The 20,246-nt window shown below is 37.4% G+C and overlaps 1 long non-coding RNA gene across 1 annotated transcript; it reads right to left on the reverse strand.

The window, feature by feature from the left end:
* Positions 1 to 12,989: 12,989 nt before the first annotated feature.
* LOC145261220 (uncharacterized) lies at positions 12,990 to 18,011 on the reverse strand. Its single transcript, XR_013864428.1, has 2 exons — positions 14,192 to 18,011; positions 12,990 to 13,946 (listed from the first exon to the last, which is right to left on the reverse strand). It is a non-coding gene; the product is annotated as an uncharacterized LOC145261220 (long non-coding RNA).
* Positions 18,012 to 20,246: the final 2,235 nt, after the last annotated feature.

A 20,246-nucleotide genomic window follows, 5' to 3' on the forward strand; every position in this document is an offset into this window, starting at 1 on the left:
CCTATCAGGTTGGCGACTCTCTTTTGAATCCTGTCCAGGAGCGAGAGACTAGTAGCAGATGCAACCGCCCAAATGTGACAACAATACTCCATACATGTGCGAATAGTGGCCTTTTAGATATACAGAATACTTTCAGGAGTAAGTAACTTCTTAGCACGGTAGAGAGAGCCCACCTTCTTTGCAGCAGCCTTGGCAATGCTCTCGATGTATCTGTTGCAACTTATATTCCTTGTGAACGTTAAGCCGATGAGTTTGAAAGAAGTATTTTTAGTCATAGTTATTGGTTGATGAGGACGTTTCTTGTAATTATTGAAGCTTAGTCTTGGCAGCATTAAATGTGACCATCCATTTTTGTCTCCGTTCCACTACAGATTGGAAGTGATCCTCTTGTGTTTTTGCCATTTCCTCAGATATGTGTTTATTGGAACAATTATATTGAAAACATTGCCAGGGCCGCTGCAAAAAAGGTAGGCTTTCTCTACCGTGCTAGAAAACTACTGACACTTGAAAGTATCCTGTACCTCTATAAGGCCACCATTCGCCCATGTATGGAGTATTGTTGTCACATTTGGACTGGTGCATCTGCTGCTAGTCTCTCGCTCCTAGACAAGGTTCAAAAGAGAGTCGCCAAAAAAGAGAGGCCCTGAACTGGCATCTAAGCTTCAGCCTCTATCCCATCGACGAAACGTTGCATCCCTCTGCCTGTTCTACAAGTATTTTAATGGTGAATGCTCTGACGAACTGCAGACACTTGTGCCCCCACGACATAGACACCCTCGACAAACCCGACAGGCAGCTAAATCTCACCTCCACACTGTTGAGATCCCTAGATGTAAAAGATCTTTCTACTCCATTAGTTTCTTCCCCAGAACCGCTAGACTCTGGAATTCCATTCCAGGTGCCTGCTTCCCTAACTGTACTGACATGCAGAAGTTCAAGTGTAACGTGAACCGACATCTTGCTGCCCAAATCCCAACATAGTGCCCCAGTAGTTGCTGCCCCTGATAGTAGCCCTCTACACCAAAGTGGCAATGTGCCTTGTTTGGGGTGAAAATGTAATAAAAAAATTTTTTAAAAACATTTGTTTTCCCCTCGTGCCTGTTATAGAATGTGTTTTTTTCTTTGAAATTTTGGAATAGTACAATATTCATCGTCAAGAAAATTGGACAGTCATCATCGCGTATTAGAGGAAGAAAAAAAAACAATTGTCCAATTTCCTGACGATAAATATTTTACTACTTGAAAATTTGAAAGAAAAAGGGGGGAAAAACAGAAATAAAAGAAAAAGGGGGAAAAAGAAAACAAAAAAAAATTAAATTCAATTCTATTTTTAATAAATAACAAGATTTACTTAAAACAATTTCGCACTCATCTAGTCTTTCTAATCGTTAAATATAATGCCTTCTATTTTTTTTTTTTAACTCGGAAACTAACACATTGAAGAGCTTCAAAGACGGGAATAGTAACATTAAAATGAGCGACTTTTGTGCCCCAGAATTTAATTTTATGTATAATCACAACTATTCTTTTGCCAGCCTCTTTTGATGTCTCGCTCATAAAAGTCCGGAATGCGTTTTGTCACTCACATCTCCGTCGTCACTTTGAAATCGACAAACCCATCTTTTAACTGTGTTAACACCAACTGCATCGGCTTCGTAAACGTTCATCAGACGCTGATGAATGTTCATCGGTTCAGTATTTTCTGTATGGAGGAATTTAATGATGGATATCTGCCTCTGGCGCACTTCCATGACAGGAGTTGTTTTTTTTAGAGCTTCACACCGTACATATCTGCAACAGAGAGATGAAACTTTTAAGTCATGAATGCATAAGTTCAGTCATTATAACAATGCAAATCTGCAATCCCTTCTGATCTATTCGAACGAAATAAACAAATAGGAGGCATTAGTTTCAGAACATCCCCCCCATATATTAAATTTTGTTTAATAAAACATAAAAAACATAAAAACAAAACTTATGAAGATTAATTTTTATATATATGATTTGGAAAAATTCAATCGTAAAGTTACATTCTTCTTTAGGTTGAAGGTTCAATCCTCAGTGAGGGCGGCATTCAAAATACAATTACGAATTACTTAAGACTTCTACCCAATCATAGCTGACGGAATGAGAGCATGCAACCCCTGTGGATTAAATAAAGGTTTTTTTTTTAATTACAAGGGAATCACCACTTACGAAGGCCCAGAAGCAACTCGAGGATAAGGGTTAAATAGTGCACGGTGGTCAAAAGGACAATATAGTAATCGTCAGAAGTGTAAATTTGGTAAATTGGATTACTTAAGGGGAACGGCTCATCAAGAACTTGTTTACATTGGACTTGAAGACGGCCATATTTTAGTCAGCTGGAAAGCAGGTAAACGGAAGAGAGTTCCATAGGCGTGCAGTTCTAAAAAAGAAGCTTCGTTCATGTAATCTACATTTAGGTTTAGACATAGATAAAGAGTGGGTGTGATTATTGATAGTGTTTTTAGCCAGACGAGTGTTTCTCGTGAATGTTTGGCGAGGGGGGTGTTGATTGGAGCTCAGTCGAGCACTTGCCATGAAAATAATGATAAAACAGAGACAGGCTCGCAACGTCTCTTCTGTGAGAAAGAGGTTGCAGAAAAGAGAAAACGGAAATGGAATCATGGCATCTTTTCTAAGGCGATCATTTTATCGTTACACCCTGTAGCATTGTCATTTTCAAGTTCAACGCAAACAAATTCTTTCCGGTTTCAACCATGGTTATCAATCAGAGTGCGTGTCTCACCGTCCACCTTTTACGCTTGCAAAACTTTAGTGGCCTTTTGGCCTTGATAAATAGTTACTAATAGTAAAATATATATCTCTTCTATTTCTTCTTGTATCTTCTTTTATCTATCTTTCTATCTTCTTCTTCTTCTATTTTCTATCTTTTATTTTTTTCTATCTATCTTTCTATCTATTCTTCTATTCTATTCTATCTTCTATCTTCTTCTATTTATCTTCTATCTTCTTCTATTTATCTTCTATCTTCTTCTTCTATTCTTCTATCTATCTATCTTTCTTTTCTATCTTCTTCTTCTTCTTCTTCTTCTTCTATTCTTCTATCTATCTATCTTTCTTTTCTATCTTCTTCTTCTTCTTCTTCTTCTTCTTCTTCTTCTATTCTTCTATCTATATATCTTTCTTTTTTATCTATCTTCTATCTATCTATCTTCTATCTTCTTCTTCTTTCATCTATCTATCTTCTATCTTCTATCTTCTTCTTCTTCTATCTTCTTCTTCTTCTTCTTCTTCTTCTTCTTCTTCTTCTTCTTCTATCTATTCTTCTTCTATCTTCTTCTATTCTTTTCTATCTTCTTCTTCTATCTTTCTATTTTCTTCTTCTATCTTTTATCTATATTATCTTCTATCTTCTTCTTCTTCTTCTTCTTCTTCTTCTTCTTTTTCTTCTATCTATTCTTTCTATCTATCTATCTATCTATCTATCTATCTTCTTCTCTATCTTCACTTCTATCTATCTTTTCTTTCTTCTATCTATCTATCTATCTATCTTCTATCTCCTATCTATCTATCTATCTATCTATCTATCTATCTTCTATCTGTCTATCTATCTATCTATCTTCTATCTCCTATCTATCTATCTATCTATCTATCTATCTATCTTCTATCTGTCTATCTATCTATCTATCTATCTTCTATCTATCTATCTATCTTCTATCTATCTATCTATCTATCTATCTGTCTATCTTCTATCTTTCTTTCTATCTTCTATCTAATTTCTTTTCTTCTATCTTCTTCTATCTATTTCTATTCCATCTATCTTCTTCTATTCTATCTTCTCTTCTCTTCTTCTTCTTCTTCTTCTTCTTCTTCTTCTATCTTCTTCTCTATCTATCTATCCTCTTTCTATCTATCTTCTTCTCCTTCCTCTTCTATTCTATCTTCTCTTCTCTTCTTCTTCTTCTTCTTCTTCTTCTTCTATTCTATCTTCTCTTCTTCTTCTCCTTCTTCTATCTTCTTCTTCTATCTTCTCTATCTATCTATTCTTCTTCTATCTTTCTATTCTATCTTCTATATAAATAAAATGAACTCATCTATCTTCTATCTATTTCTTCTATCTTCTATCTATCTTCTTCTATCTATCTTCTATCTATTCTATCTTTTCTATAAAATATAAAAATATAACATCCCTTCTTCTCTATATAAATAAAATGAACTCATTTTTTTCTCTTCTATCATCTATCTTCTTCTATCTTCTATATCTTCTATCTATCTATTCTTCTCCTTCTATCTTCTATCTATTCTATCTATCTATTCTATTCTATCAATCTATCTTCTATCTATCTATCTTCTTCTATATATCTATCTATTCTTCTATCTATCTATCTTCTCTTCTATCTTCTATCTATCTTCTATCTTCTTCTATATAAATAAAATGAACTCATTTTTTACCCTCCGACTTTGACCTTAATAGGATTAAAAATCATGACATTACATGCAAATGTAATGCGTACAGACTGTAGCACATTATCTGAGATGTGCTATAGGCCTATTACCTCTACAGTTCCTCGACAATGGTACATTCCTATATTTTTTCCGGTGACAGTCCACTACCAAAATCGGTTACATTCAATGGAAGTTGCTTCATCTTTTCTCTCTTTACCCGCTCCCCATTTACACCGCAGTGGATGCATTCACAAGGAACAGTACGAGGAAACACCGGTTTGCAATCATACAAGGTTATTTATGCCGTTTTTTAAAAATCTTTTTTCCCCTGATTTATGCTTTCTGTTTTTCCCATGATAAAAAAAACATTAAAAAAGAAAAAAAAAAAACCACACGAAAACGCGATTATTATTATTGTTTTCTTTTTGCTTTTTTTATAGTTAGTGTAAGACGCAACCTGCGGGACTAACCCGTTCTTACTTCCGGTTTTAACGACTCTAACCGTGAAATATAACTATAACCTTTATTTATTATTGCTTTAAACTAAACATTTATTATTACACAAAGAATTAATTGTTTACTGTTTATTATTACAACGCAACGATATCGTGAATTCACTTGCATTACACTTAAATTAGAATTAAAACAAATAAATTCATTTAGAATTCGAGAAAACAAACAAAAAAATCATTTAGAATTCGAGTGTGATGCGGGACTACTGAAACGGAACCAAAACAAACTTCTCTTCGGAATTGATATTTGACCTAATTCACTTTTTAGTTATTTCATCACGTTTTTTTTTTTTTTTTTTTTTTGGCGCTTTTGCCTCAATAATTCCAGTTCGAGCCCCCCCCCCCTCAAACTTTTTTTTTTCACACCATTGTTTGTTTTTATAATATTTAAACAGGGTTATTACTTCGCTTTGTTTTCATTTGACCACCCACCAACCACGCACGCCTCTAAAAATCCGGGCAACGCCGGGTACCCACCCGCTAGTAGTTTTATATTATCATCTATATTATATAAACATTATTCATGACAATAGCAATAAGCAGAATTATAATAGTACAGAACAGAAACCTACGTTTATATAACACTAGGTAATGAAAGCATAGGGCGTGAATTATATTAAATTATTCTCCCCCCCCTCTCTCTTCTTGAGGATGAGTCAGCCAGTAAAACCAGTCTGTATTATGGCATTAACATCAACAACACCCACTAATATAATTTACTAGTTTACCTGTCCTTGACGTTGTCCGGGAAAGTAGATTAACTCAAGAAATTTCAAGCCTCAATCCTGAACGATTGAATTGTTTGCTGCTTATATTGTCCGTCGCAATCGCAGACCCCACGATGTTTTTATTTTGTTGGGGGGGGGGGCTAGGGTGTGTGACCTGACTTATGAGGAAGTTTTATTTAAAATCCTCACTTATAATTAGTGTTGGGCTTAACGAAGAACACTTTTTTTCTCCTTAAAAAGTTGAATCGCTCTCTCTCTCTCTTCCCTCTCCCTCTCTCCCTCTCTCCCTCCCCCTCTCTCTCTCTCTCAAAGAAAAAAAAAGATTCTACTGTTTGAAACGAGTACGTGTAAATACTGTGGAAAACCAACGTAATAGATGCACTGAGACTAAAGCTGCTTTCAGGACTGCCAGCAACCACTGTAAAAGAGTAATAAAAAATGTAAGAGAGCTATATGCCCAGTCTGTTAAATCCAAGGTAGCTGATCAGCGGCTTGATTCCCACCAGTTTTGGCAAATAACAAATAGGATCCTGAACAGAAGTGTGCGTTCTATCCCAACCATTATCAATGGACCAAAGGTCATCTCGTCAGCGTCAGACAAGGCCAAACTATTTGCAAAGAACTTTGCAGCTAATTCTACCCTATGCGAAGAAGGCCATTAACTCCCCATATTTCCTCTTATAACACAGAACAAGCTAGGTAACATACAAATATCCGTGCATGAAGTCGCCAAGCTAATCAAGAACCTAGATTCCAGTAAAGCAACTGGCCCTGATGGCATCCCAATTATAGTGTTAAAAAAGCTTCAACCAGAACTCGCTCCCATACTTACGAAACTATTTAAGCGGTGCCTTAAGGAGAAGTGGTTTCCGACTCCCTGGAAGACCTCATCAGTTTGCCCTGTATTTAAGAATTCAGGTGATAAGTCATCTCCCTCTCAGTAGAGACCAATAGGTCTCCTGTGTGTTATGAGTAAGTTGCTGGAATCCATATTAAATAGAGAAATAGTCAACCACCTCAGCAGGAACAACCTTCTTAGTGACACACAATATGGTTTCCGCTCTGCAAGATCTACCGCAGATGTGCTGACGGTTATATCCCACAGGATTAGTGAATCTCTTGACAAAGGCTTCCTTTCTAGGACAATTGCTCTTGACATATCAAAGGCCTTCGACAAGGTATGGCATAAGGGTCTACTTCACAAGATTTCCAGCTACGGTATAACTGGAAATGTTTTCTCAATCATTAAATCATTTCTCTCCGATAGGCTCATAAGAGTAGTGGTAGATGGACAAAAATCGGAGGCCTGCAATATAAATGCTGGAGTCCCTCAGGGGTCAATCCTCGGCCCAACTCTCTTCCTGATCTACATCAATGACCTCCTTAAACACATACTTAAATCATTCGTTGACATCTATGCTGATGACAGGACCATCTACAGCAACACATCAAAGGCTGTAAATGACAAAGTTCTCTCTGATTCTCTCTCCTCTGATCTCGAGTGCATGGTTCAGTGGGGGAAGACGTGGCTGGTTACCTTTAATGCATCCAAAACCAAACTCCTATCTTTACATCATCAACGCTCTGATCCTCATCTGGTATCAATTGTGATGGATGGCTCTCGTCTGGGTGAGGCTCCGTGTTTTGACAAACTTCTGGGTTTGACCTTTACTCCTGATCTGAAATGGAACACGTACATCAAGTCTGTTGCCAAGGTCACTGGAAAGATAGTGGGATCCTTCTACCGCTCCAGAAGATATCTCACTACTGATGCAATTCTCTCTCTATATAAAAGCCAAGTACGGCCAAGGATGGAATACTGTTGCCATATCTGGGAAGGAGCTGCTAAAAACAGCCTATCCTACCTTGACATAGTACAAAATAGACTTCGTGGCTTAGTGGGGGATGCCCTTTTCTCTACCCTGCAACCTCTCTCCCACAGAAGAAACGTTGCGAGCCTATCCTTGTTTTATCGTTATTTCCATGGCAGGTGACCGTCTGAACTCCAATCTCTGGTCCCCCCTCGCCAATCTTTCACGAAAAACACCCGTCTAGCTGAATCCACTGTGAAAACTTTCCCCACTCTTTATCTGTGCCTAAATCAAAACGTGGATTCCATGAACAAAGCTTCTTTCTTAGAACTGCACCCCTGTGGAACTCTGTTCCGTCTGCCTGCTTCCCACCGGACTACAACTTGGATGTCTTCAAGTCCAACGTTAACAAATTCCTAATGAACCGCCCCCTTAAGTAAACACTTCATAAAATCTCCACACTAACGTAATGTACTTGCAATAACCCTTATCCCTGAGTGGCTTCCGGGCCTTGATGTGGTGATCACTGTGTAAAAAAAAAAAAAAAACTTTACGAGAAGAAGAAAATCCCCTTCCCCTAAATAAAACATTTTTTAAATTCAGAGTAGGTAATCAGTTTCTTATATAAGCTGTGAAATAATTATCTGATTGAGAGGTATTCGATCATTTTAGAGCCGTTAAATATTTATTTTCTGCTTTGGAAGATAAATATTTTGCCTTTGTCTTAATTACTAGAAATAAATAGTATCTATATATTAATACCGCAGTACCTTTAAGCTACGTACGTATGTGTGTCACGGTTTCCAGATTATAAATTATTCGATCGGGAGATCCTATTTATTAAAAACGGAGGATATAAGGTGATAACAAACTACGAACAATAAATTAGTATCTAGATACGCTAATTTAATGTTCTTAGTATGTTATCACAAGGGCTGTGACAACAGAATATTCTTTTCGTTCTTTTGACTCTCGGTTATATATCCAACACAGTTAGACACACTTAATAAACCCAGAATTACAGCCGTCTACATAAAAACATATTAGATATTAACGGATATATACTCGAGTCAAAACAATGAAAAGAATATGCTGTTGTCACAGCCTTAGTTATCACCTTCTATCCTCCTTTTTAATAAACAGGATCTCCCGATCACCAAAGACGCTATGTAAAAAAAGTAAATAAATTAAAAAAAAATGATGTCGCTTTGGGCCGTACGTGAAACGAAAATATACCTTCTTTTTTTTTTTTTTTTACACAGTGATCACCACTTATCAAGGCCCGGAAGCCACTCAGAGATAAGGGTTATTGCAAGTACATTACATTAGTGAGGAGATTTGCTGAAGTGTTTACTTAAGGGGGCGGTTCATTAGGAATTTATTAACATTGGACTTGAAGACATCCAAGTTGTAGTCCGGAGGGAAGCAGGCAGACGGAACAGAGTTCCACAGGCGTGCAGTTCTAAGAAAGAAGGTTAGGATCCAAGTATAGTATCTGTTCTGTCTGAAGATGGTATAATGACATTGTGGGGATTCCGTTCACACTATCATGCAATGGAAATATGTCACAGACTCGTATAAGGATATTCGAGATAAACCGTAATAATCAGATATATTCTGACACTACATTAACCAGATTACTTAGATAAATAATTTTACAGTTTTCATAAATATAACACAAAAAAGTCAGAAAGCTAACACTAACAGTACTGCATGCAAATTCACTCTTTGTTAAAAAGAGAGAAAACATAATTTTTTAAAGTAAATAAAAAGAAAAAAAGGTGGCGAAAACACAGAAAGAAAAAAGAAAGGAGTAAAAACCTTTATAAAAATCGTTTTATTCAATTTAAATATAATGTAATTTAATTAAAATAAATAAAAATCCCCCCCCCCAAAAAAAAAACAACTCGCTATATATATATATATATATATATATATATATTTTACTTTAAGCATTGCTCCCTTTTATTCAATAACTAGCCTGGGTGCCCGGCGTCGCCCGGGTATTTGTAGATGTGTTGTGAGCAAAAAAGAAAAAAAAATGGTAGTAGGCAGGCAGGCTCGAACCCGTACCACGAAGGATGAAAAGAACGTGAAAAAAATAAAAATGTGACGTCTTTGCTGTTGCATCCATTGCCAAACCGGAAGTGGCGAAGGTTTAAATTAAGGCTAGTCAATCAAAAAGAGGGGATGACTTTCGAAAATATCGACGAAAAATAGCGACCCTCCTCGTTGTAGAAAAGTACCCAGTTGAGGGTGAAGGAATTAATGTCTTTTAGAAAGTTTTTCGATATTTGTCGTCCGAAGGATTGAGCTTCAAAACAATACTGATCTCGTGAAAATCCGTTGCCTCTGTCGAAAGTTTTAGGCATACATACATACATACATACATACATATAAACAGACAGGTGAGATTTATATATTAATATATTATTATGAACATATATAGTTAAAAGCCGAGCAAAAAATTTCAAAAAAGGATAGTTCAAGAAAAGAAATCTGAGTGTGACGATAATAGGAGCAAACAAATATACTACCCTTCTGATTCATCCTTATATATTGTACCTACTTTCAATTAGTTATTATCAACTATTATCTTATTCAATTATTCTTATTTCATATCTAAATGCTATTAAGCCAGTTTTTTTCCCTATATTTGCATTTTGTATAATACTGGCCCTTTTTTTCTGATGAGAAGCATTTAGCTTCAAAATGCCTAAAGAGTTTCTTTTTCTTAAATTTCCTCTTTACTTTTCCTTATTGTTCTCAATATATCACAAAGTTATAGGTTTTATTCTTCATCTTTCATTTAATATATATATATATATATATATATAACGATGATCTTGTCAGATATATATATATATATATATATATATATATATATATAACGATGGTCTTGTCAGATGAGTGCCACTCCCTCAGTCACTGATGTTCATGTGCCCGAAGATGATCGTCTCGATAACCTTACATCTATATACTACTTCATATATTCCCCGTCGATTGGCAGTTTGTAATATCTTTAAAATCACAACACTATACCAAAACACACCAATCTTATTACTCCCGGGAAACACGCCTTTTCTATTTAGGATATTGAGGTCTTTTTGATTAAGATATACCACTTACCAAACGTAATCGTCGTTCTTTATGAGAATTGTTGTAGGGTTCTCTCTTAAGTTTGTAAGCTATGTTGCTAATAGAAAGATTTTCCCATCTCGACATGGTAAATTTCTGCTGTACTCTTACATACAGCAGCTCTATCTATTGAGCACTACTGGATACAGCATATACCACTTACCAGATGACGTACCGCATTATTCATTTATTGGCTCTGAGAAACACCGAGTATCCTCTCTAGTATACTTCACTATATTAAAACACACTAATCTTATTACTCCCGGCAAACGTAACGTTTAACACTGCGTTAGTCACCTGGGTGTTCCAAACATGGTTAGTCCCATGGGGTGTTAATACACCCCAATACAAAAGTGTTTATAATGTTATTATCTTGTAAAATATAGTTATCCTGCTGGTTCAGGATATATCTACAATCCTGTTGAACAGTTTGAATCACTTGTATCTTGTTGATATTAATATAAAATGATACAATAAAATAAATTATAAAACAAAGTAAAAAATGAAGATATTACATTAGCTAAGCTCATAATTACAAGACTGAAAGAGTAATAAATTGTAAAAAAAAAAAAAATAATAATCCCATCAAAACTTATGAAAAAGAAAATACCAAAACATTAATTCCTTATTGAATATTACAGATTAGCCTAATGATACATAATATGCACATATATCTACAAACTTTCATTTCTACTGGAAAATACAAAAATCTATCATTCATAAATAGGCCTTAACAACAGCATATTCTTTTCCTTGTTTTGATTCTCAGGTATATATCCATTGATATCTTATGTGTTTTTATGTAGAGTGATGTGGTTCTCGGTTGACTGATTGTGTCTAACTGTGTCGGATATATACTCGAGAGTCAAAACAATGAAAAAATATGCTGTTGTCTGTGGTGTTTCTCACTGACAATGCAAACGCCGAGTTTGTTGTAAGACTTTATTCAGCCGAGAGCCCACCGCAAGTATCTACATACTGTCTCTTTCTGCACCCCCGTTTTTCGGTGTTCCCCCTGTTATCGTCCCCTGTGTACCTACGTACATTACATCTCCCCCCAAAAAAGAAAGGTCCATTTATCATGGAAAAAGGTCAGGGTAGACTGCCCTTGTGACCCTTTTGTGGTCGAGGATTATTCTGCCTCAGTATGTGACTATTGAAATCCCCCCCCTTTTTTTTTAAAAGTTAAGAAAAAATAAAAGGTAATTGTTCAATCTTTAGTCAATCCAGACTAAAATGATTCGGTGGTCTTATTGTATGGCCCGATCATCGTGGCTAGTGGGGTATGCTCACTCACTTCTCTATCTGGCTGCTCATAATCGGGCGAATTCTCATGTGTCAATGGAGTCTGTGAATGTGTGTTATTTTCTGTTGCCATATCTGGAGGCATGTTTAGTTCCGTGAAAATGCGTTCTGGATTGTTTTCACTTGGGGATTGAGGTGCTGGCTCGGTGATACAACGGCGAGACCTGATGTGATCCTGATGACGACGAACCAACCGGCCATTCTACAATCTGATTAGAAAGGATAAAGGAGATACTCTTTCCAGAATGTGATCAGCCAACCACATGGATCCGGAACCAAAGTTCTGTGCAAATACTGCTTGGTCTTCATCAAATGAACGCATCTGGGCAGATTTGTCATGGTGAAACTTTTGACATTCTTGGTTGTTATATACAACACTTGAGGTGGCGGTCTTCATACGATCCAGATTGGTGCGCAATCTTCGCTTCATCAACAACTCTGCCGGGGTAGACCCCGTTGTTGTGTGAGGCGTTGTCCGGTATGTCAGCAGAAAACGGGATATCTTTGTTTCCAGAGTTCCTCCCGACACTTTTTTAATACCGTTTTTAACCAGCCCAACTGAGCGTTCGACTAGACCATTTGATGCCTGATGATGTGGACTGACAAATTTGTGTCTGATACCATTCCGTTTCATGAACTCTGCAAATTCTGAACTGGTGAAGCATGGGCCATTATCACTGACAACAATGTGCGAGAGACCATGAGTAGCAAAACAGCGCCTCAACCTTTCAATTGTAGTGGCTGAAGTAGCTGCACTTGTGGTATATATAGCACTATCAGCCGGCCACCGAGGTGTGACCGACAGACGTGTTATAGTAAATGTCTTAAAGCGGTCTCATGAAGACATGAAGATGGGCCAGTCATTAGGGTCTGAGTAACAAGAAGAAAATCATACCTGAGATGTTGGATCTGGGTGTGGCTCCTTTCTTTTCTCAAGATGATCTCTTCACCCTGGTGGCATTCTGGTGGGAATCTTCATCTCTTTGTCCTCAGGGCCGCCTTTCGACTTCAGACATTAATGAAGGCATTCATGGCAGACACAAGAAAAATGACACGCGACACAATTGTAATATACAAAGGTATAACTAACTATTTTATTTTACATTAGAGATACAATATATATTACAAAAAAAACAATTTACAATTAATTTTTACAATAGGCTTTTCAAAGCTAACTAACCTACCCTAACTAGTGTTGAGGGAGGGGGTGGCCCCCCCCCCTCATTTACGGAGAGACAGTCTATGCGTCCTCACATCATGGTGGTCGTGCAGGAAAGAGACAGAAAGATAGCAAGGGAATTATGGGAAGGGGTTTCTTTGTATCTCTACGCTCATGGACAATTTACCACCCGTCCATGCTGCAGAGTGTGTTAGAAACAGTGGCACAAGGAAATAGTGCCACATCCCTCCCTATGCTATCCGAAATTTATGAGTATTCATAAATTTCAGAAGTCCCTAATTTTCCGTGAATGGTGCGTCAACCGGCCGTCAGCAATCAATGTCCCCATGCTCTACGTTCCTCAGGAACTCAGTGAAGCAAGTTATTTTTTTCCACCAGGCTCCTGGTAGACTGGTGTACTGCTTCAAATACCAGAGAGGGTAATCATCCTCGCCCTCCATCGAGGCAATGGCATCATGATTTCAGTAACTGGATTTACACTTTCTTAAGCAACCAGTATAATAGTTTTTTAACAAAGCCGGATTTTACGTGAGTTCATCACGCCGACCTATACGTATTTGACTAAGCCGGATTGTACGTGAGTTTATCACGCCGACCTATACGTATTTCACTAAGCCGGATTCTACGTGAGTTTATCACGCCGACCTATACGTATTTCACTAAGCCGGATTCTACGTGAGTTTATCACGCCGACCTATACGTATTTCACTAAGCCGGATTCTACGTGAGTTTATCACGCCGACCTATACGTATTTCACTAAGCCGGATTCTACGTGAGTCTATCACGCCGACCTATACGTATTTCACTAAGCCGGATTGTACGTGAGTTTATCACGCCGACCTATACGTATTTCACTAAGCCGGATTCTACGTGAGTTTATCACGCCGACCTATACGTATTTCACTAAGCCGGATTCTACGTGAGTTTATCACGCCGACCTATACGTATTTCACTAAGCCGGATTCTACGTGAGTTTATCACGCCGACCTATACGTATTTGACTAAGCCGGATTCTACGTGAGTTTATCACGCCGACTTATACGTATTTCACTAAGCCGGATTCTACGTGAGTTTATCACGCCGACCTATACGTTTTTTAATTTAGTCTGCATAACATTATTTTCGTAACTGGATTTACGCTCCCTTCAGCAACCAGTATAATGTATTTTAACCAAGTCGGAGTTACGTGACCTCATCACGCCGACCTATATGTATTCCAAGTTATTACTTCAGTTACTGGACTTACGCTCTCTTCAGCAACCAGTATAATGTATTTTAGATAAGTCGGGGTTACGTGACCTCATCACGCCGACCTATATGGATTTAGTAAAACCTTGGTCTTCAGAGGTTCTAATCCAATTAATTCTGTTAGAGCAAGGAGTCTGCCGCCGAGCGACCAATAAAAACTATCCACCACGGAATATTTATTAATTATATAAAGAATTAACTAAGAAGGGCACTCAGCCTTCATGAGTTAGAATACTCAATTAGGGGGAAAAAATTTCCAAAAATAAACAATTCAGAAACCTGGTATACATTAAATCAATGAAATAGGGTGTTAACAATTTTTTTTCTTAAAAAGAAAACATTTTTAAAAAATCATTTCAGAGCACCTCGGTCACAATTAGAATTTGTTTACACAATGCAAACGCATTTCAGTTATTACATTCATAATTAACTTTTTCCCAAATTTCAGGGTACATTTAAAAAGTATATGTATTTTTTCAAAACTTGATTTACAAAAGATCATTAAAATTTAATTCCAAAATTTAAAAATTATTTCAAGTATTTTGGTTCATCGTTAAAATCAATTTATGTTAGTTAACTTCTTTCCAAAGTAAGTCATTTATTATTATAAAAACCAATCTTCTCAAAAGGTCATAAACTTCGAATAGACCCATTTTTCGTAATACAATTCAAAAATTATTCCAAACATTTGGTTCATTATTAAAATTAATCTTCCGAAAAGATCATAGACAATTCATTTTGAATCAATTCACCCTTCACAATGAGATTCAGAAACATCCCAAATTTTTCATTTCGTAATTATTATTTTTAAAATTCAGTGTACATTTAAAGTTATTTAATTGATTCTTAAAAATCATTTCTTCTTATAGGTCATTATCAAGGTCATTTCGAATTCAGAAACATCTCACGTTAATTAACTTTATTTTCCAAAGTAATTATTTTATCATTTAAAAGCAATTCTTTTCCTAAACTCACTCACAAGGATTATTTCGAATTAATAAACTCCCGCCACACCTGGGAGTCACATTAGTTAACGACCAGTTCTGTATAGTTAACAGCTCGAAAAAATTAAAGTTTCAATTAAAGAGAGATCTTTCTAGACTAAGGAAATCTTTTTTTTTTCTTAATAATTAATTCAATTTTACGTATATACTCCTCAGTCAATATTTCAGGGACCCCTATCATACGGTCCAATTTCAAATAAACCTTCAATTAAAGAATTTGCTCGAATAATTCTTCCTTAAAATCATCTAGAGTTCAGGAAAATTTCTTTCGTTAGTCAAACAATATTTCCTTAGAAATTATTAAAAATTCAGAGAATATTCGAAATGTAATAGCGTAATTTTTCTTTAAGAAAAACTATGAACATTTCAGAGAACTCTTAAAAAATTAACGTAATCATGTAACAGTTGGCTTTTCCAAACACTCGAAGACTTCAAAAAAGTACTTTAAATGCTGTTTGAATAATCGTCTCAGTTTTTATTTTTAATAAAAACCAATTGAAGACATCATTTAATGTAATTTAACGAAGCATAAATAATTTTGTTCTTCAAACTTGGTAGAAAAATTTAAAAAACTCCAAGTTAATTCGTTATTATATGCCCTCCTGCAATCAGCCATGGGGGTTTAGCTATACAATCATTAAAACGCAAGAGTAGAGAAAGAGACTGAGGGGGAAAAGAAGGGGATAGAGACAGAGCGATGCCATTACACACCCTACCACCCTCATGATATCATTACGTAATAACAAAAAAATCTTCGACAATTTTCTCTCTCGTCCTCATAGACCCTAAAAGGTAAGGGAATGAGAGAGAGAGAAAGATAGAGAGAAGAAGAGAGAGAGAGATGCAGATAGCATTGTTCTACCACCCATTCCTCAACACCCTCGCAAACACCATGACGAGGTCATCTTCGCTTATCTTTCCTATGTGCGGCCATTGTTTTAAAAAATGAGTGACAGGTAGACATTAAACATTTCTACGAGTTTAAAAAAAAATAAGAAAATAGAAAAACAATCTTATTTTGAACAATTTTGTAAAATACATTCTAACACAAAACTTTCATATTATCTAACCCCAATTTTTTTTTTTACCAGTAACATTTTTTTCTTCTTTTTAAACAGACAAAACATCAATAAAAGAAACATTATCAATTCAAAAAAAATGTCCCCTTATGTTTCAGCTTTAATTGTTACCTAACCTGAAAAATAAACACATCAACTGTTCATGGAATAAAATGTAATGTAAAAGTTCTATTTTTTCAAATCTGAATCTAACACTTGCAAAGTCACAAGAATTTTTTAAAAAAGTCCTATATTTTTATAAACCTGAAATAAAGATCAGATAAAAAATGTTAGGTATCCTTTATTTTCTTTCCTTTTTTTTTTTTAAATTTATTTTTCGAGCTTCGTGTTTGAAGGATTTTTTTTTTTTTTCATGTAATAACAAGATGCATAGATATACACACATATCGATATATATCCGGAGACAGACAGAAAGAGAGAAAGCGTGAGAGAGAAAGAGATATTGCATATTCTAGAGACACTTTTTTCTCATCTCTGTTTTTTTTTTTTTTTTTTTTGTGTGGGACACATTTCTTACTTTTTTTTCGAAGGGTTACTTTCAATACTCTTTTTTTGTTAAATCGATCCTTTGTAAACTGTTTTTTTTTTTTTTGTAGGTGCAAGACAATTTTTTGTTCAGGTTCTGAATTTTCTTTTTTTGAGTGCGTTTTTTTTTTTTTTTTTTTTTGTGCGCGTGTGTACTGGTCTGCCATTTTTTTTAAATTTTGCCAGAAATAATAGTTTTTTCCGTTTTTAAAGACCGTGGACCATTTTTTTTATTCGATTCGTCTAGTGGTCGTTATTTTTGGTTGTGCCGTGGGTTTAAGGGTCGAAATTATTTCCATGCTGGGAAACAATATGTTCTGGTCATAGTGCATCATTTATACTGCGACACAGATGCGACGAGATCCGTCTGGTAATTAACCAGGGTCAATCCTGCGTCTTAAGGCAACATTTATACCACCATCAGCCGGCCACCGAGGTGTGACCGACAGACGTGTTATAGTAAATGTCTTAAAGCGGTCTCATGAAGACATGAAGATGGGCCAGTCATTAGGGTCTGAGTAACAAGAAGAAAATCATACCTGAGATGTTGGATCTGGGTGTGGCTCCTTTCTTTTCTCAAGATGATCTCTTCACTCTGGTGGCATTCTGGTGGGAATCTTCATCTCTTTGTCCTCAGGGCCGCCTTTCGACTTCAGACATTAATGAAGGCATTCATGGCAGACACAAGAAAAATGACACGCGACACAATTGTAATATACAAAGGTATAACTAACTATTTTATTTTACATTAGAGATACAATATATATTACAAAAAAAACAATTTACAATTAATTTTTACAATAGGCTTTTCAAAGCTAACTAACCTACCCTAACTAGTGTTGAGGGAGGGGGTGCCCCCCCCTCATTTACGGAGAGACAGTCTATGCGTCCTCACATCATGGTGGTCGTGCAGGAAAGAGACAGAAAGATAGCAAGGGAATTATGGGAAGGGGTTTCTTTGTATCTCTACGCTCATGGACAATTTACCACCCGTCCATGCTGCAGAGTGTGTTAGAAACAGTGGCACAAGGAAATAGTGCCACATATAGACATCAACCCATTTTGAGTGTGCATCCGTAATGACAAGCAGGTATTGGCCATTGTAATCGGCATAATCAACGTGAACCCGCTGCAAAGGTTCAGCTGGCCATTCCCAGGGGTGTAGTGGTGCCTTAGGAGGTAGGCTTCTGGAGCACTGACAAGGGTAACAGTTGTTCACCTTTTTTTCGATGTCAGCATCTATCCCAGGCCAGCATACATAGGTCTGGGCGAGAGCCTTCATCTTGACTATGCCAGGGTGGCATTGGTGAAGCTCGTCCAACACTCTCTGCCTGAGATGGTGGGGAATTACCACTCGTGAACCCCACAGCAGGCACCCCCTTTCAACACTTAGTTTGTTTTTACGAGCGTGAAATGGTAAATACGGAGCATCATGTGGGAGATTGCACCCTCCATGTTGTGTGGCTTGAACAACCTTAGAGAGGATGGGGTCTTTGCGTGTATGAGCACAAATGTCAGTCGAGCCAACGGTGGAATTGTCCAGGTGATCCATGAGATGTATAATGCAGCCTGGTGTTGGGACATCTAACGCTTCCTGCAGAGGGAGACGACTCATTGTGTCGGCAGTGACGATGTGTGAACCAGGCCTATATTCTATCGTGTAATCGTAAGCACTCATCAACAGTGACCAATGTATTATTCTTGGTGGCAGGGTGTCCAATGTTGGCTTTGTTGGGCTAAAGAGACTGATAAGTGGCTTATGATCCGTAATGATACGGAATGCACGTCCAAATAAGTAGTGATGAAACTTTTTAACCCCAAAGATAATACTCAGTCCCTCCTTTTCCAACTGACTATAATTTTTCTCAGCCGGTGACATTGTTCTCGAAGCAAAAGCAACAGGTTTCTCTGAACCATCGGCAAAGATGTGCGACAAAACAGCTCCGACACCATATTGACTGGCGTCACAGGTCAGTACCAGTTCCTTCTTCGGGTCATAGTGAACCAGAACATTTGTGGTCTGCAATGCATCTTTGGCTTGCTGAAAAGCTGTTAATTGGGGGGTGCCCCACGTCCAAGAGACACCTTTCCGCAGTAGATAATAGAGGGGGCCCAACTTATCTGCGACGTTGGGGACGTACCTAGCGTAGAACTGGAATAAGCCCAAGAAAGCCTTAAGTTCGGTCACATTGCGTGGGGCTGGTGCATCCCAGATGGCACAGATCTTTTCTGCTGTAGGGTGAAGGCCTTCGGAGTCAATGCAATGACCTAAGTAGGTTACGGAGGGTGCCATGAACTTGCACTTGTCCAGACGAACGTGGAGACCAGATTCTGAGAGTTTCCCTAACACTCGGTCAAGGGTGCTCAAGTGTTCTGCGTCTGATGTTCCTGTAATTAGTATGTCGTCCTGATAGCATACGACATGTGGTTCATTTGCCAACAAATTGTCCATACAGCGTTGATAGATACCAGGAGCTGATTTTACTCCAAAACTGAGGCAGTTGAACCTGTAGAGACCCCGTGGTGTATTGATTGTAAGGTACTGCTTTGAGTTTTCCTCTAACGAAACCTGCAGGAACGCTGATCTCAAGTCAAGCTTGGTGAATTTCTTTCCCTGCACCAATTTTGCATACAAATCATCAATCCTGGGGATAGGGTACTGGTCGAGATTTGAACATTTGTTTATTGTAGTTTTATAGTCTCCACACAACCGTATTGTTTGGTCAGTTTTGACAACTGCTACTATAGGGGCAGCCCATTCTGAGTATTGTACTGGTTCGATAATACCCAGAGACTCAAGTCGATCCAGCTCCTTGTCAACCTTTTCATACAATGCAAAGGGCACGTGTCGAGCCTTGCAGAATATGGGCTTTGTTTTCGGGTCAACACTAAGTTTTGCTGTGAAACCCTTCAGTGCGCCCAATTCATCCTTGAAAACATCCGGGTATTTTGCAATAATGTCTTCAATTGCAGGTGTAGCATTTACTGCTTTCAGCTGATGGATGCGTTTCCAGCTGAGTTGCACTACTCGTAACCAGTTTCTACCAAGAAGTGCAGGGCCAGAACCAGGAACAATCACTAATGGCAGACGAAACTGTCGGCCATCATAGTCTACCGATACTTGACACGTACCACACGGCGTGATACTTTCTCCCGTGTAGGTTGCTAGTTTCTGTGACATAGGCTTAAGTACCGGCTTATCAAGTTCACACCATAGTTTTTCAAATGCATTGCGGCTGATCAATAAAACAGCAGCTCCGGTGTTGATCTCCATCTCGACATTG

Source organism: Euprymna scolopes, chromosome 37 (assembly GCF_053919585.1).
Source record: "Euprymna scolopes isolate OS-2025 chromosome 37, ASM5391958v1, whole genome shotgun sequence".
Taxonomy (NCBI): Eukaryota; Metazoa; Mollusca; class Cephalopoda; order Sepiida; family Sepiolidae; genus Euprymna; species Euprymna scolopes.